Source organism: Papaver somniferum, unplaced genomic scaffold (genome assembly GCF_003573695.1).
Source record: "Papaver somniferum cultivar HN1 unplaced genomic scaffold, ASM357369v1 unplaced-scaffold_118, whole genome shotgun sequence".
Classification (NCBI taxonomy): domain Eukaryota; kingdom Viridiplantae; phylum Streptophyta; class Magnoliopsida; order Ranunculales; family Papaveraceae; genus Papaver; species Papaver somniferum.
This window is the reverse complement of record NW_020620825.1, coordinates 4,224,240-4,243,633: the sequence shown is the minus strand read 5'-3', so window position 1 is coordinate 4,243,633 and position 19,394 is coordinate 4,224,240.

Sequence of the window (19,394 nt, the reverse complement as noted above, 5' to 3'; positions counted from 1 at the left end):
GGAATTCAATTCCAGGAAAAGTTTCCTCGACTCTGATGGTGTCTTGCATTAAAAGCATCCATTACAACTGACCATATCATACTTTATAACCTTGGTTAGAGTCTTATGAAACTCCATGGAAGTGGTATGGTATAACTTGTAATATCCAGAGTTACACAAGTTTACCTTCCTAAAGGTTTTAATCCATACCTTCTATTAGAGCACTGCTCGGTCGAACTTGCATGCGTTGTTATCTCAAGCATGTTTGTCAATGTTAGTAATCAAAACTATAAGTCTTGATTTCTAGCCTATTTATAGATGTCTCGGACTAGGACATAGATTGTGTAGTTGATCTTAGTTTTCACGGCATTCATCCTTTGAAGAAGAAGAACTACTAAGGGGAGCTTGTGGAACTTCATCGACAAAAGGTATGTGGAGACTTAAACTCATCTATCACTTGGAAAGTCTATTTCTACTATATCTCCTATATTGAGACGTAAGTCGTATTACGATATAGTTTTCTATATACACATTTGAGATTTCGAGATGAGTTTAACTCGCTTACATATTTCTCGAAATATGTGTTGGCAAGCTTTCGCTTCGACCAAGTTCATCTTATATCATGTGAAAATTGTCGAGTAACATCTTACATGGTTTGTGTGATACAATCATTTGGTATTGTCTTGGAATGTTTCGTAATGATTATTTCAATAACTTATAAAATTGCTTTGATGCTAATAGTATGTGAAAAACGGCTATTGTCATCCTCTAAGAAAGTTTCAATGATTGAAATAAGAGTTTAGAACACTTAACCATTATTGGATATGTCATGTTATGCACTCTTGCACATATGTAATCTATGTCCGAGAACCTTAGTATGCGCACCCGTTTACGTACCTGTTGTTTTGAGAAATCCGGGAACCTAAGTATGCGTACCCATTTGCGTATTGGCATACAGGTTCATGTCCGAGAATTTCTGATGGGATTTGAAGTTTGCATACTAGCGTAACTCAATCTTAGTCCGGGTATTTCAAGTATGCGTACCCGTTTGCATACTTGAAGGTTAATGTTCTAAAATCGGTTTTAAACATGAACATAAACATTTATATAATAAGGAATGCAATCTTTGCAAACCGTGGCTATAATGTTCATGATTGATTCGAGTGAATCAAACCGATTTTGCTTCAATTGTGTTCTTGTATAATTATATGAGAATATAGCAATTGAACAACTCTTTAACTAGTTTCATTTGAGTCATTTGAACTAGTTGTGGTTAAGATGAATAAGGTTGACATGCGAGTAATTATATGGCTAACCCCGGTTAACTATTTGTGAACCAACATGGTGCACACGTTTAGGTATGGTTACATAAACCTAAATGAGGGTACATTTCATTTGTATGTAACAAGTTAAGTTCGATCTAACGGTTGAAAGATATCATCTTGGTTGAATCGGGTTTTCCATCTAACGGTGAATATTGAATGCTTTGTTACCAAGGTAACTTGGATTGCAAACCCTGATTTGAAAACTATATAAAGGAGAACTCTAGCAACTGGGAAACCTAATCCCCACACCTCATGTGTGTTACAAGTTGCATAACTAGAGTCGATTCTCCTTTAACCTTAGGTTTCTATCGAGACCCTGTAGGTTAACGACTTCAAAGACTTTATTGGGATTGTGAAGCCAGACCCAACTATTTTCTTTGTAGTTGTGTATTCTGATCATGCCTGATTATATCGTATTGAGTACGATTGACATAATTGACTCGAGATTAGTTTCTCCGATAGGCAAGATAAAAGTAATCACAAACATCTTCGTCTCACCGTTTGTGATTCCACAATATCTTGTTTGGCTAGTCGATTAAGATTATTGTAAGGTGATTGATAATACTAGGTTGTTCTTCGGGAATATAAGTCATGTTTATCAATTGGTTCTTGTTCACCTTGATTTATCAAAAGACGGAACAAAAACTCTTGGGTATTTCTGTGGGAGACAGATTTATTCTATCTATAGACTTTTCTGTGTGAGACATATTTTTTTATCAGGTCTTCGACTTTGGGTGGTAGCAACTCTTGGTTGTGGGTGAGATAAACTAAGGGAATCAAGTGTGTAGTATGCTGCTGGGATCAGAGACTTAAGGAACACAATTGTACCTTGAATCAGTGTGAGATTCATTAGGGTCAAACTATAGTCCAGTCCGAAGTTAATTGGTAGTAGGATAGAGTCTGTAGCGACTTAATACAGTGTGATGTTCAATCTGGACTAGGTCCCCGGATTTTTCTGCATTTGCAGTTTCCTCGTTAACAAAGTTCTGGTGTCTGTGTTATTTCTTTTTCGCATTATATTTTGTTAATTGAATTATCACAGGTTGTGTGTTAAGATCAATCAATTAGAATATTCAACTTTTAGTTGTTGATTTACATTTATTGACACTTGAACATTGGTCTTTGGTACCGTTCAAGTAACTCCTCTTATATTCAATCGGGCTCGTAGATTTCTATTTGCTGATTGCGGATTGAATTAAGAGTTAGAGATATTAAGTTCTTTGATATACTTTACTCTAGATTGAGTCTGACTGTCTAGTTGATTCTCTAGAAAGTGTATTGCAGTAAGTCCTCTCAGATAGCCAAACGAATTGTTGGGTGTGGTTGTTAGACCCCCCGCATTTTCACCTTCTGAACTAGGAGCTTTAACATTTCTACAAAACCTCTCTCTCTATTAATAACTTTATTAACATAATCCATCCACGTTTATTTAATGCAACTTCACTTGTTTCTTTAAATCTCTCTCACAACTCATCTTCTGGAAATACTGATCCAATTCCTAGGCTTTGAATAACAATAACATGGAATGGAGTGGTTAGATGCCTATTGAATATGGGGCCTTGTTTAACATAGGCGTAATCACGAATCAGTTACCAAAGGCACACAAAAAATCCATACAACCAGAAAAAGCTTCTTTTGATCTTAATTCCTCTGCGGGTGTTACAATTTCTCCGACGGGTGGAACCATTACCCGGTCTCAGAGCACTATGATGGGAAAAGCAACTGATGGTATGAAAGGTTCACAACAGACACACTAGAATATTCCCACTAGCCATGGCATTCAGGTACCGAATGTTTCTCATCCTAAATATTCTATATTGCATAAATTTTTTCTCAATTATCTAAATCATTTTGGTAATCTCAGTGCATACCGTAACTCCAACCATAATCTTATTGTCTGTTTCAAATTCCATTTGTTTAACAATCATTATATGCATTATGTTAGTAAACTTAAAGTCATTAGTTGGAATTTTCAAGGGTTGGGTAACGATGCTACCCAATCTCACTTAAAAGATTTGGTTAATTGCCATGACCCTGACATCATATTCTTAAGTGAAACTAAAAACAAAAGAGAATTTATGAGTAGAGTCATACTGGGTCTAGATTATAAGTTTTATTTCATAGTGGACCCGGTTGGTCTGTCGGGAGGATTAGCATTTGCTTGGCCCCTCCAACTTACCACATAAGTTGTATTTCTGGAAGTACATAGCTAGTTTGGCTAACAACTTCAGTGGATAATGGGTAGTTATGGGCGATCTTAATCTTACTCTAAATGCCTAGGAGAAAAAGGGGGTTGAGTGTTTCAATAGTTCTAAAGCTGAAAAGATTAAAAAACTCTTACATATTGAAAATCTTGAAGACCTAGGGTGTGTGGGGTACAAATTCACATGGTATAACCGAAGAGGGGATATTGGGTTGACGGAAGCAAAACTGGATAAAGGCCAGGCGAGTTTTCTGGTCAAAAAAAGAATTCAAGTATCAAGCACCTAGTAGCAGTGGGTTCAGACCATTCTCCAATCATGCTCAATACTAATTCACATTCAAACTCAGGTGATGAGCTTTTCAAGGTACTGGGTATTTGGCTTAATGAACATTCATGTTTGGATATCATAACTACCACATGGAAAAACCCGGTTACAGGGAGTAACGCCTACAGAATTTTTCAGAAACTAAGCACCACAAAAATGGTCTTCAACATCAATAAATCCAAAATCAATATCGAAAAATCCATTTGAAGCCTTATCATCAATAACAGGTCACAAATAGTGAAACAATGTGAAGAAGCTTTGGCTCATTGGTACAAGGTGGAGGAGACATTCTAGAAGGACAAAAGTGGGGAACAAGAGATCCAGTTGGGGATAGAAATATTCAGTACTTCCAAAAGAAAACTCAGAAGAGATGGCGAAGAAATAGAAATGAAGAAATAAAAGATAACTGAGGCAATTTGGTTGAATGCAAAGGAGGAATATCATTCGTAATCATTGATCGTTTCAGTAAAGTTGCTTCTACCTCGAATTCCAGCGCCTGTGACTATTATCTGAACACGGTACATCAAGTGATCAACCATATGACAATGAAATGCTCACTCATTCTCCGAATTTTTGAGGAACTAAAATAGGTAGTATTCTCCATGAAACCTGATTCTTCCCCAAGACCGGATGGTTTCACTCCTATATTTTTTTCAAAAAACCTGAGAGGTGGTTAAAAATGATGTGTTTAACATGGTAAATAGTTTCTTCACTTCTGGTTACAGTTTGCGAGAAATAAATACCACATTTATATCTCTCATTCCAAAGACTGACTTCCCTCAGTCTTCTAGTGATTATATACCCATTAGCTTGAGTAACATTGTTCATAAAAATTATCTCTAAAACCCTTGATAATAGGTTGAAGTGTATCCTACCCACACTAATATCGCCATATCAGTCCGCCCGCTTTTGTGTCGGGTAGACAGTTTCCAGATAATGTGTTAATTGCACACAAAATCATTCATACTATGAGAGCCCAAAGGGGAAATGGGTTCCTAATGGGTATCAAAATCGACATGTGAAAGGCGTTTGACAGGTTCAAGTGGAATTTTTTGTTAAATTTCATGAGGAACTTTGGTTTTAGTGAGCAGTGGTGTCAGCTGGTTAACCAATGTATCAGCATTATTTCTTCTTCGGTGCTGGTAAATGGTGCGCCGGGGAATCCGTTTATTCCTTCTAGAGGCCTAAGGCAAGGAGATCCTTTATCTCCCTAACTTTTCATAATATGTATGGAAGTGTTATCTCATTCTATATCTAAGGATGAAGAGTCTAACCTTATCTATAGGATAAAGGTGGGGAGCAACGCACCACCAATTTCCTACTTGTTGTTCGCTGATGATCTGTTTGTTTTCTCGTCGGCTAATAATTTTGAAGGTGGGAGCATTCTAAAAATTTTCACTGAATTTAGTAAGGCCTCGGGTCAGTTGATAAATTTCGAGAAGTCCGGGATTTGTTTTAGCACCAACTCCCACCAAAACACTATTGACAGTGTTAGAAACATCTTGGGGTTAGTAGGATAACTTTGAATGTTCGGTACTGAGGCTCACCACTTTTCACACATACATCTAAGGTGAATTCTTGTAAAAAGGTTAGTGATAGGATTAAAAATAAACTTCAAAACTGGAATAAGAATTTGTCGCCTGCTTGCAAGTTTACCTTAATTCATACTTGTACTACTATTGTCCCTATATATCAAATGAATTGCTTTAGGATTTCTGTTGCGGTTACTGACAAAATTAACATGATCCAACATGATTTCTTTTTGGGAAAGATGTTTCAATATCCAGAGGAGTATACCTAAAAGTGTGGAGTAGCGTTTGTATACCAAAGGAATTGGGGGGTTTAGGTTTATTGCATTTGCAGAGTTTCAACAATGCTATGCTAGAAAATCTAACCTAGAGACTTGTGCAGGATCCAGATACTCTGTTGGCTCAAGTAATGAAACACAAATATTATCGGCATCATAGCCTTTTAAAAAGTGAAAATGTGTGCCCTGACTCTGCTTCATGGGGTTGGAAGAACATCAATAAAGAAATGTCGAGAATCAGAAATAACTCCTTTTGGATGGTTGGAGACGGGAATAATATCGGAATCTGGAAGGACTTATGGTATCCTGAGACAGTGGGTAATCTGCAACCACAGACCAACACAGCAAGAGTTTCACATTTGTTGCTGAGCTAATTGAAGGTACATGTGAAAGTTTGAAATGGAATACAAATATGTTGGAAGTCTGTTTTCAGGGAGAGGTAGTGGAAATAGTTGGTGCAGTTAGGATCAACAACAGGAGCAAAGACAAATTGGTACAGAACCTTGAAGCCAATGGAAAGTTCACTACTAGGTCACTATACAACCAAATTGAAACTAGTGGTCACCAAGAGCAACATCAGGATGGTGTTTTTTGGAACAAGATTTGGAGGCTCAACACAATGCCAAGGATTAAAACATTCCTTTGGAAATGTGTTCACAGATCCTCCCCCTCATTGATAGGATTGCAAGAATCTTGCCATCCATAAACAAGTATTGTCCTTTGTGTGGACATCAGGAAGAAACTCTAACCCATGATTTCACTTAGAGTGTTTTTGATAGTATTGGTTCTAACATTGAGTTTGTTTTGAATAATCGGGTGCTTATCCTTGGATGGATTAGGAACTGGTTTACTAGAAATGATATCAAAGAAAAAGGTATACTCAACTGTCCAGAAACAATGGCAACCATTCTATGCGCCATTTGGAAAACTAGATGTTATCTAGTGTTTAGGAAATCAAACCTAATGTAGAAAACACTAAGTACGGTATCACCTCATTAGTTAAAGGTAGTGTTATAAGTAGGTTGTTACCAGATAGAGAGGAAGAGATAAAAATTGCCAAATGTGATTGTATGACAAAACTACTTTTTATGTCTATGAAAATAAATGTAGTTATTGTATGGAATCTTGGTAATAATAATTCTGTAATTGCTCTAGCCTATTCTGATCATACAGGTGCTTACTCTAGGGGCCAGGAGTTATAATGCCGCAGGAGCCAGTCGAGAAGAGTTAGAGGGAAAACGGCTTCATTGACGATCAAGTGGACATGCGATTTGCTTCTTCAAATGGTACAAATTGAGAGTGACAGCATGAAAGTCCTTAAAACTACTAAGAAAATGGTGAACAACATAACGAAAAGCTCTACAAGGTTGTTGTACGAAAACAACATAAACTTTCATGTTTGTATGAAGGGGATAAGAACGCTTAACTTAATTCGAACTTCTGAAAACTTTAAATTTTCTGAAAACTTTATATCCAGAAATCTGGCAAAAGTAATTCTCATGGAATTTCTAACGAACACATGGTTCGGTAATTCCTTTTTGTGTTATTTGAATTACCAACTTGATGATGGTTAACTCATGTAATCTTCAGGGTTTTCCCTGTTTTCTTGAAAGAAAAATGGAAAAAAATAATCTTGAACCAAAACAACCTGGCTAAATTGGGGCCTACTGTGATTAATTTGGGCCTATGAATTACTTCGTCTATCTAATAGGAAATGATAAGGGGTGTCTAAATTTGATGAAACTACCAATTTACCCCCTTAAAAATATTAATACTACCAATTTACCCCCATTATCTCTTAATAATAAAACTTAAAAACAAAATCATATTTTCATTCCCATCTCCTCATAAACCGATTCTTCTCTTCTTCTTCTCCCTCTTTTTTCATTTTTTTGAAACCAAAACATCGTTGATTATCGACAATCCAAAAACGATTAATCATTTTTTTCTTCTATAAAATGTCGAAACGACCAAGATATAAACAAGCCACTGGAATTACTTATCCTAGTGAGAGTAATCCAGGAATTGTTCAAGCGATTAGAAACAAACCAAAGAAGAAAACGGTTGCTCGAGACGAACCATCTTTAATCGCACAACAAGAGGAGGAAATTGGCCGAATCAGGCACTTTTCTCTCAACCCAATAATCTAAACTAGGTTTTAGTAACATGCAATCGCTCAAAAATTAGAAATTTTGAAATCAAATTTTTATGGGTTTACCAGAATCGGACTATGTTCATGTACTTGTGAACCGATTGTATTAGGAAATCGGTTGTTGTTCATGCCTATATACCCCGGTTGTGCTGCATGTGTTTTTTGGTTCGAGAAATTTGAACCATAATCGGTCAATGTTAATACCAACATAGCCCGATTATGTAACCGTAGGGATAACCGTTTTTCTGTAACTTTTTTTCGTTAGAATCGGATTACATATGTGTCCACATATCCCCGTTGTTTAGCCACTGCTTAGCCATAATCGGATTTTATTTGCATATATAAAATCCGATTGTTGATGTGTAATGTTACAATTGGGTTTTATAACAGTATCGAGTAAACTGATTGTTGTAAGAAAGAATGCCCAATATTTCTGTAACTTTTTCTTGTTAGAATCGGATTACAGTAACACTTATATAAACCAAGTATAGATGTGTTATGTTAGGAATCGGTCTTTATATGTATATCGAATAAACCGATTGTATACCTTGAATTCAAAAATATGCATTGAATTCCATTGTTGTTTGTCGCTTATCTCCGTATTTTACAGGCCAAACAAGGACAAGCAACAACGTCAAGCCAAAAAGAAATATAAGAGAAAAAATGATTTGGATTCTCCTCAGAGTTTGGGACCTCGTTGATAGGGTGATCAAAATTTAAATGATTCCCACCGAAGGGGCTCGGGGAGTAAAGCCAAAGCGATCCACATCAATGACCCACCATCTCAAGCGGAGCAACCAGCACAAGAAGAATCTGAAATCTGATACACCTACTGAAGAAGGAGGTGGTGATAGAGAAGTTGCTGAAGAAGAAAGTGGTGAGGAGGAAGTTAATGAAGAAGAAAGTGGTGGCAAGGAAGGTGATGGAGAAGAAAGTGGTAGCAAGTAAGGTGATGGAGAAGAAAGTGGTGGCAAGGAAGGTGATGGAGAAGAAAGCGAGGAAAGTGATGGAGAAGAAAGTGGGGATGAAGGTGATGGAGAAGAAAGTGAGGATGAAGGTGATAGAGAGACAGGAGAAGTTGAAGAACAAGTCCAAGGAGGAGAAATTCAACAACAAGTCCAAGGAGGGGACGCTCAAGATGGTAAGAAAGATGGTAAGAAGAAAGAGAAAGGGTACCACACTCCCGACCCGGATAAGATGTTTCCTCGAGTCCCTAATGATCCTGTGAAAGGGTTACCCGGTGATGGAGGACGGGTGTTATGGGGGTAAAAAGAGAGTTGGGACGCGGTCGTCTTCCATACCATAGTAAGTACCTAAATCTTATGCTATATAATATAAAACATTTATTTCGTGTAGTGTTTTGATTATTTTCCATCGGTTTTGTTTTGTTTTATAGGACCACAGGGGTGCCGTTCGTCGTATGAAACCAGGAACGTCAATGAGTATGATGAGGAATTGGCCATTGCTAGCAATAGAATCAACCATTGGAAAATTTGATGAAGTAATCGAGCTACTCAAATCTACGGGGTTGTTGCCTGCGGTTGAGAATTTGGATCTTGGTTACGACAAACCTCTTTGTTCCGCCTTTACCGAGAGATATTACGGGGAAACGGATACTTTGCATCTTCCGTTTGGCGAAATGACTATAACTCCAGATGATGTGAAGTTCATTAGCGGGCTAAGCATAGATGGTAAATCCGTGAAACACAAAGAGTACGTGCAAGAGCTTGACTAGAAAAAGATTTACGCGTTCACCAAGGAAGTGTTCCAATGGGATGAGGACATGACCGAGAAACAGATGCTAGTAGGCAAAACAAAGCAGAGGATATTCCATCTCTCGAAGTTGAGGGCACTCTTCAGTGGAACAAAGAAACTCCATTTTGAGGGAACAGAGGTGACCAAGGAACATATCTATTATAAGTGCATATTTTGCATATATTTAGTGTCGAATCATGCTAGTAATTGCTATATATTATTGCAAATTATTTTATATTACTCTTGCTTTCTCTTATTTATGTTTTGCTAGGTGAATCGTCCAAAAGAAGTGAATTTGCACGTAATTGTGCAATAAAAGAAGTTAGCTACAAGTGGAGAAGGGACATAGACAAAGTAGAGCTCGTTCATATCTAGGAATTCTTCATATCATCTCGAAGAGAACGAAAAAACGAAGCCAATGGCTAAATAACGGGGTCATTCCGACATCGTATGAAGAATCTATTAGCATTTGAAGCGAGCTGAAGTTGTCGAAAAGTAGAGACAGCTCAGAATTTATAAAGGCGCCTGCAGTTTTACTCAGGGAAGCCCGACATCATCTTCCTAATGTTATTGTTCTCGATATGAGAACAGAGATTTGGGCGATGGAAGATAAGTCGAAAAGATGATATTTTTAGAAGATAGAGAATGAAGACTTTTGTAAAGACCCTCAAGCTCGTCAACGCTATTAGACCAGTCAGAAGACGTGTTAGCCGATAATAATCCGATTAGTTTAGCACGAATGTTAATTAATAGAAATTAATCTAACAACTATCTAGATACGAAACTGGTACTGTTAGATAGAACTCGAAAAGTTATGCGAGATGGACTACTCGAACGTGTCATTCAGATATCAGACGAAGAAGATATCATCAAATGAGTAGAAAGGGGTAAAATAGTCATTTCATCGATGGACTTGTGCTTCCCTTATCCAAGCAAGTGGTTTACCTAGTAATTATCTTGCTCTTATCTATACCCGGTAGAGAAGATAAGTCTTTACTTTCTTCTTCTTTCCTCATTTCTCTTTTCTATTATTTCTTTCTTTTTCTTCTTCTTTTCTCTGTCGATTCAGAGATGAAATATCTGTCGAAGAACCTCACCGAAAATTAGTAAAACCAATCAATTGAGTGTGGTGTTGATGATTTAATAGTCTGGGTTTAGTTAGAAACTTCGATTGAGTTGAAGAGAGGCGATCTGTGAAGAAGTTAGGGTTCTGTTAGATTGGTGAAAGATTGAGTTGAGTTAATAATTGAAGATCAGGATGTGAAGAATAAGGTTATAGTTGTACTTTGAAGATTATCTACAAGAAGAAGAGTAATTGAGGAATCTGGTATTAGGGTTCTGTTCTTGAGAATTTTGGATAAGGAGAAATTAAAAGATGAAATTGAGGTGTTAAGGGAAAGACTAGAGATGGGTTTGTCATGAATTAGGTTTAAGACTGAAGAATTACTTGAGTTTGTTGGTTAGGGCTCGTGAATTAGTGAATTGAGGTATTTCTGAAGTTAAGGTTGATAAATTGGATCTCATGAAGAACTTGGGTTTGATTTCCGTATCAAGAAGGTGATGGAATTATTATTGGTGATGATTCAGTAGACCAATCATGAGGTAATTGTCTTCTCTAAGTTGATTCAGTAAAGTCTTTCATTGTATATGTGATTGTCAATGGAATTGTGTTTGCAAGGTGAGTATGGAGCGAGTTTTGGTTGTGATCTTAATATATGCTAAGTTACAGGGAACTGGTATAGATATTCAAGTAATGCAATAATGGAGTTTTGAACTAGTGTTTTGTAATTTAAATTACATGAGTCATGAATAACTGGTGGATATATCAGTATAGTGAGTGTTGCACTCTCTGAAGTAGTGGGTGATGTTCGAGGTTGTGTTGATGGGTTTGTTACGGACTAGTGAATGGTTGAAGAGAAGTGACATGGAGATACAAGGTCAGTATTGTGGAGTTAGAATGAATGTGGTTATAATGAAGATATGAATGTGTTGGTGGTGGTTCTATTTTATGAACAGAATTATTATTGCAGTGGTGTATTGTTTTTGAAGGTAATGGGACTGTGGTTAGAGATTAGGTTTGTGTTTTGGATTGCATTTAAGGATGACATGTTTGGAATGACCTGGTTGAGATGGAAATGTTGCAGTCGAGGATGAGTCTAAACTGAGAATAGGAGTAAGATGAATGGTTTAGAAGTTGCGATTGTGCAGGTGATTGCGTTGAGAGTCGGGTTACAGGAATGAATGTGTTATGTTGGTAGTGATGATATGAACTGAGTTTGAGTAAGGCTGTGATATGTTATTGTTATTGAGGCTAAGAGGAACTGGTAGAAGTTTAGTTGATTGTGAAGAAGTTATGGCTTAGTACTGCAATTGCAGGTAAAGCTTAAATTACAGTTGTAGTTGAATTCTAGAATTCTGTTATTATAAATAGTTTGTGTTTTGATCATATGTATAGAATCAGATTATGTATTCTTGTAACTGCAGTAGGATTAGGATGTTAGTCATCCCAGTCAGTCTAGGTGACTTAAAATGTTTAACTGACTTAGAGTATTTTGACTGAGTTAACTCAGTGACTAGACTCGATCAGGCTTGACCGAGTTGAACTTGACCGATTCTTGTTTGACTCAGTGGACCATTTGACCAGGACCTTGACTTGACTATGGACGTTGACTGTTAGTTGACCATTGACCATCACTTTGAACGTTAGGGACCGCTAGTTGACTCAGATGGACTAGGCCTTAGATTAAGGGGCCATTTTAGTGGACTTGGGCTTAGAGATAGAGTTCATATTAGTTGAATTGGACCACTTATGGTCAGAATTAGCGTTTAGCTTCTTCTACAAAGTTGTAGATGTTCATAAGTATTATCTAATAGACTATAGACCTAATCTAATTGAATTAGTAAACCATTAGATATGCAAGAGATGGATAATGAAGATGTGTAGAACCTTAAATGGGCTTAGAACAATTGAAGTAGTTCACTTAGCCTATAACTAGAGAATTGTATGAGATTATGTTATGAGCCTTGTGTGAGCCTTTTGGCTAGATTCTTAGACTTCTTATGTGATTAACAGTTAGACTATATTAACAACGATCGATTCAAAGGACGAACCAGTGGATCGTGGATCTCGAGGTAGGCGTGGCTTTTCATCAAAAGAGGTGGGAATATTTTTGAGTCTCTTGTAACCATTGATGTTTTCTTTTACAAAAGTTTATGTTTATCAAACTCATGCGTTGTCTAGTTGTGCATTCCATGCTTTGTTTAAATTGTATTACGATAATATTGTTGATATGTTAATCTTTCCATGGTTTGGAAAGGACTTGTAATGTTTTGTTGTCAATATGAATCGTTATGGGAAATGATAATTTCCACGTGTGGTTTATAGGATACGCTCCTTCACATTTATACCTAGAGCTTTTATGATATATTGATCGGCAGTTTGCGAGTTCGGAATTGTCGATATCAATACTTACAATTAGGTGTGGATTTGCGAGTTCAGAATTGCACAACCATAGTATACATTGTTTGAAGAAGGATTTTGTCCATATACATGTTTGTCTATTTCATTGACTTGGTCACTTTTTAATGTTTGGGAAAACATTATTGTTTTTCCAAATCTTGCCATGATTACTTGAAAGTTAGATGTTATTCCTGATGGGCACCTCTTTTAGGGATGATGTGCTCACCCATTCCCACTTTCAGTTTCAGAGACATACCAGAGTTGCGCAGCGAAAGCTTCGAGGAGTTGACTCCGTTAATTAGTCAACTTCTGTTATGTTTATTATGTTGTATATTCTGTTTGTAAACCAAATGACTATTATATATGTATCATTTGAAAGGAGTTCTTATTTCTAAGCGGGGTTAGTTCTTATGTAGCAGATTTCTTAATTGAATGTTTAAGTAAATGATTTAGATTCTTAGTGCCTCTTTGCTCGTTGGTCTTTTGGATTAGTCAGCTGATTAGTCAGCTTCTAGCTTTGGGGGCGCTACAACTTTGAATACGATCTGGCAGAGAATATGGAAGATAATAGGTTGCTTCCGATTAAACTCGAGCATGGAACTGAACTTTGGCTGCTTCCTGAGAAATATCAGACTTATAAATTACTAAAGATTAATATATTTGATTACAGAGAAGAAAAGAATGATACTAAATTGTATTACAGAAAACCAAGATGTCTAAGAATAACTTTCTCAGACATATAATGTTGTCTGAAATATACCACAGACTCAGCTACCGACTCAATCTGAATGAACCAAATTGAGTCAAGTCAAACACATTTGACTTGACAATTCCTACTTGATTTACTTTCCTATTATCCCCCCTCAAACTGATAATTGATACAAGGATCAGTTTGAAAGAAAAACAGCTAAGAAAAAAAAAAAAAAAAAAAACATGTTTTGAATGACTAGTAGGAACAAAAATTCCAGAAACAACTAAATGACATTCTGCTGGTGTAAGAACATCTGAATATGTTGTTGCAGTATTTTGACAGACAGCTGCAGAAGTAGATAAACCTGATGAAGTAGTAGTTGTAACAGCAGAAGCAGATGAAGATGTTGCAGAAGAACCAAGTAACTGTTGCAGAAGAGAAGTAAATGTTGGAGCACACAAACCCTTAGTAAACAAATCTTCTAACTGATTTGATGAAGCTACATGATGTACATTCAGAAATCTACTAGCCACTAGCTCTCTGACCACATGAAAATGTATTTTTATATGCTTGACCCTGGAATGTGAAATTGGATCAGAGTCAAGTAGATTGCACTTGTATTGTCACAGTAGAGTGTAATTGGTAACTTTAAATTGATCTGAAGTTCAGACAATAAAGAAGATAACCCTTCCAATTCAACTGTAGCTACAGATAAGCTTTTGTATTCAGCTTCTGCAGTTGACCTTGATACAGTTTGCTGCTTTTTACTAGACCAAGAAACTAAGGAGTCTCCTAAAAATACAGCATACCCACAAGTAGATCTAGATGTCTCAGGACAACTTCCCCAATTAGAATCAGTATAAGCCCTTAACTCTTGAATATTTCCTTTTCTAATAGTAAGACCACAATCAATTGTTCCCTTTAAATACCTGAAAATTCTCTTAACCAATAACAGATGAACATCTGTTGGAGCATGCATAAACTGACTCACATAATTAACACTGAAACAAATATCAGGCCTTGCTAAACACAAATATTGTAGCTTTCCAACAATAGTTCTATAGGCTGACACATCTTGTAACAAAGTTTCATCATTTATAGACACTCTAGGCCCTTTGGCAACAGGAGTACTACAAGGACTGCATTATGTCATTTTATCATGATGAAGTAATTCTAGAGTACATTTCTTTTGTGTCAATAAAATCTCAGTGGAATTACTACTTGCTTCTATGCCTAAGAAATAATTCAGACATCCCAACTGTTTCATAGAAAACTGTGAACTCAAAAATTGTATTAGATGATCAAGCAAAGAATCAGAAGTTCCAGTTAATAAAATGTCATCAACATAAAGAAGTAACATCATCATTTGTGACCCAGAAACATACACAAATAAGGAAAAATCTGAAACTGTTTTCACAAACCCATAAGAAAGCAATGCATAGCTAAATTTTGAAACCATGCTCTTGGTGCTTGCTTTAAACCATAAAGACTCTTCTTTAAATGACATACTTTATTAGGAAATTCTGCACTAACAAACCCAGGAGGTTGTTTCATATAGACATTCTCAGTTAAGTCACCATGCACAAATGCATTTGACACATCCAATTGCCTAATTGACCATCCTCTTGTAATATCAATACACAAAACCACTCTAATTGTAGTTGACTTAACAACTGGACTAAATATCTCTCCATAATCAACTCCATCTTGTTGGTTATACCCTTGAGCTACCAATCTAGACTTACACCTATCAACAGTGCCATCAGAATTAAGCTTAACTCTATAAACCCATTTACATCCAAGTATATTCATATGTTGCTCAGGATCAACCAAATCCCATGTATCATTATTTTGTAAAGCAGTATTTTCTTCTTTCATTGAAAATTGCCACTCAGGAATCTGTATGGCTTCTTTAAAAAAAAATTGGTTCAGATGGAGTATTGAGCAAAGTAACAAAAGCAGAAGATAAAGGATATTTGATAGATGCATAAGAAACATGATCAGGAAAAGCTTTAGGTTTTAAAATTCCTCTTTGAGATCTAGTGATAATTTTGGAAGAAGAAGATGAACCAAAGAAGTAGATTTTGTAACATGAGAGTCACAAGAGGAAGAAGTGGATACTATAACAGGATTATCACAAGATGTAGGAGTATAAGAAAGAGATGGTAAAGTGTTGAAATAAAAAAAAAAATCAGAAAAGATTACATGTCTTGAAATATAAGTTTTTCTTGAAAGAGGATTATAACATTATAACCCTTATGAAGAATATTATAGCCAATAAAAATACACTTAACAGATTTTGGTGACAATTTGTCAACTCTTGAATGGCCTAAGAAAGGATAGCAAACACATCCAAAAACTCTTAGCATTGAATAATCGGGAGTATTGTATAAAACTTGATAAGGAGATTGATTTTGAAGAACAGGAGTAGGAGTTATATTAATGAGATAGGTTGTTGCTAAAAAAGCATCATACCAATATTGTTTTGGACAAGAAGCATTAAAAAACAAAGTATTGCCCATTTCAGTTATATGCCTATGTTTTCTTTCTGCCAAACCATTTCTCTCTGGTGTTTTTGGGAAAGAAATTCTCAAAAGGATACCAGAATGATCCAAAAAACCTTTAAAACGACCTTTGACCAACTCACTGGCACCATCAGTTTGAAAAGCTTTTATTTTTGTATGAAAGAAATTTTCAGTAAGGTTTTTAAAATGCTTAAAACATTGTAAAGCTTCACTGTTAAGTTGCATAGGATAAATCCAGTTGAACCTACTAAAATCATCAATAAAAAGAATGTAATATCTATGTCATGTTAATGAGTCAACAGGAGCAGGACCCCATACATCACAATGAATGAGTTCTAGAGGAGAAGAAGCATGAGAAGTTGATAGTGCAAAAGGAAGTATTTTACTCTTTGCTAACTGACAAGGATGACAAATAGATGAAGATTCTGAAGATTGAACAATAATATTCTTATCATTATGTAGTTGCTGAACTATTCTGGAAGAAGGATGACCCAATCTATCATGCCAAACTTTAGGAGAAGCAACAAGAGAAGTAAAAGCACACTGCATCATAGTGGATGTTATAGGATAAAGATTGTTAACCATCTTACCCCTAGCTAGAGGTACATGACTATATAAATCTCTGATTTCATAACCTAGAGGATCAAAAGTAATATAACATGCATTATCTTTAGTAAATTTAGCAACTGAGAGTAGGTTATGTTTCATTGCAGGCACATGTAAGACATTATGCAATTTGAAGCAACTCTGAGATGTATTAATGATAGCAATACCAGTAAGAGAAATGGGTAAAGTCTTACCATTGCCAATCATCACATTGTCCTTGCCTTTATAAGAAGAAGTATTATGTAATAAAGTTCCGTCTCCTGTCATGTGAGTAGAAGCACCACTATCAGATACCCAAACTGTGTTTGATGAAGATGGATCATCATTGACTGATGCATGGTTGACATTCACACTGGTAAAAGCATGCTGAGATGGACCAGAAGAAAAGACATTGGCATTCTGAGATTGAGCTTGACTATCAGAAGTTGCAAAATTAGCTTGACTTGTATTATTGGAGTTTTCAGTTGGAGGTAGATGATATCTAAAGAAACACCTTATGGCAGTGTGACCATTCTTTTTGCAAATTTGAAAGAACACTTTTCAATGATCAACATATGACCTTATATCACCATTTAAATTAGATACATTTGAAGAATTAGAACTTGAACCATGCTGATATTGACTATTCTTATAGTTACCACTATTGCCAGATTTATGTGCACCACCATCTATTTTGTTTCCATTGTAACCAGTATAGTTAGCAGAGCCATTTCTTGCATACAATGCACTAGAACTTTGTTCATCATAAACACTAGTGTTTTGCTGTTGTCTTTCTAGAAGAAACTGCTCATGAGAAAGTAGCTTTGCTTTTAATTCACCAAAAGTATATGGTGTATCTCTATTTTGTGAAGAAACCACAAATATATCATAATCACTGCTTAACCCATTCATGATAAACATCATCAAATCAGCATTACTTAGTTTTTCTCCAATTGCAGCCAATGAATCTGCAATAGTCTTAACCTTTTGAAGATAAACTACAATTAATTGATTTGCTTTCCTGATTCCATGTAATTGAGTCCTTAGCATATTATTTCTTGCAAGGAACTGGGTTATAAAACAAGTACGAAGATACTCCCAAATTTCCTTAGCAGTACCAAGACCAAGAACAAGAACATCACCACTAATAGTTGAGGTAAAAGTAGCCTTAAGGCAAGTTGAAACAAATCTATCAAGTTTTCTCCAAGAAACCCATTCAGGGTTAATAGTTTCAACACCATTTATAGAAATTTTATGTGGTGGTTCCACTAGATCACCATTGACATATCCATAAAGATCAGTAGAAACTAAAATACCCTCAAATTGATCACGCCATAACAAGTAATCTGATCCATCTAATTTCATTGAAATAAAATTTGTAATATTAGTGAAGGGAAGAGAACATGAATTATCATTGCCAACGGAAGCAGACATAATTTCTCTGTGTGAATTTTCTTAACCTGAATTTATTGAACTTGAATTGTTGTTGTTGTTGTTGTGAGTAATACCGATTACTGGACTTGTAGAATTACCAGATCTTGTTGTTACCATAAAATTGTTTCTCCCAAGATTTTTCTTTGTTGAGAATATGTTGTTATAAGAATTCACAGATGAACCCTAAATTGATTTATTTGAGAAAATTGTTTGATGAAAGCTTGAAAATTGTTGAGAAGAGATATTGAAGCTACGAAAATCAAGATCGTTCCTAATCTGATACCATGAGAAATATCAGACTTATGAATTACTAAAGATCAATAGATTTGATTATAGAGAAGAAGAGAATGATACTAAATTGTATTACAGAAAACCAAGATGTCTAAGAATAACTTTCTCAACATATTTATTACAAGCAATAATGTTGTCTAAAACAGACCACAGACTCAGCTACGGACTCAATCTGAATGAACCAAACTGAGTCAAGTCAAACACATTTGACTTGACAATTCCTACTTGATTTACTTTCCTATTACTGCCATTTCCAGTGACGATGAAGATTGACGATTTGAGTTGTTGCCAATACTGGCAGCGACTGAATAATGCTGAGAACAGTGGTTGGTGGTGATCGTGGCTTATGGCAGTAAATGATGAATATAGGAGCTCGTGGGATTGATGTGTTACTCGCAGTAGTTGATGAAGATGGAGAATAGCTGCAGTTGGAGCTCGATAGTGGTAAGGGTTGCTGCCAGCGAATGATGAAAGTTGGCAGAGAAGAAATGGAGTAGTGTTGATGATTCTCGGTGGTTGAGCCCGACTGGTGAGATCTTTACGAAGCTAATAACAGCACCAAGAAGTGATAAAGTCGAGATGGTAGCTGGGGTGATTTATACCATGGCAGTGATGGGGAAATGTGGTGTTGTGGCTGTTAGACGATGTAGGTGTTTGTTGTCGATGGAGGAGTTGAACAAAGAAAGGAAAGCTTCGTTGTTGTTACCATGGGAAGATGGAAGTGATGTTGTTGACGAAGGAAGAGAAGTATGTCGATGGAGTCTGTATTGCTGGGAATGATGACTTGATGGTGATGGAACGCGAAACCTGGCAGAGAGGATGAAGTCGAGTCTGTAATGGCTGTTGTGGAGTTTCAAAAAGA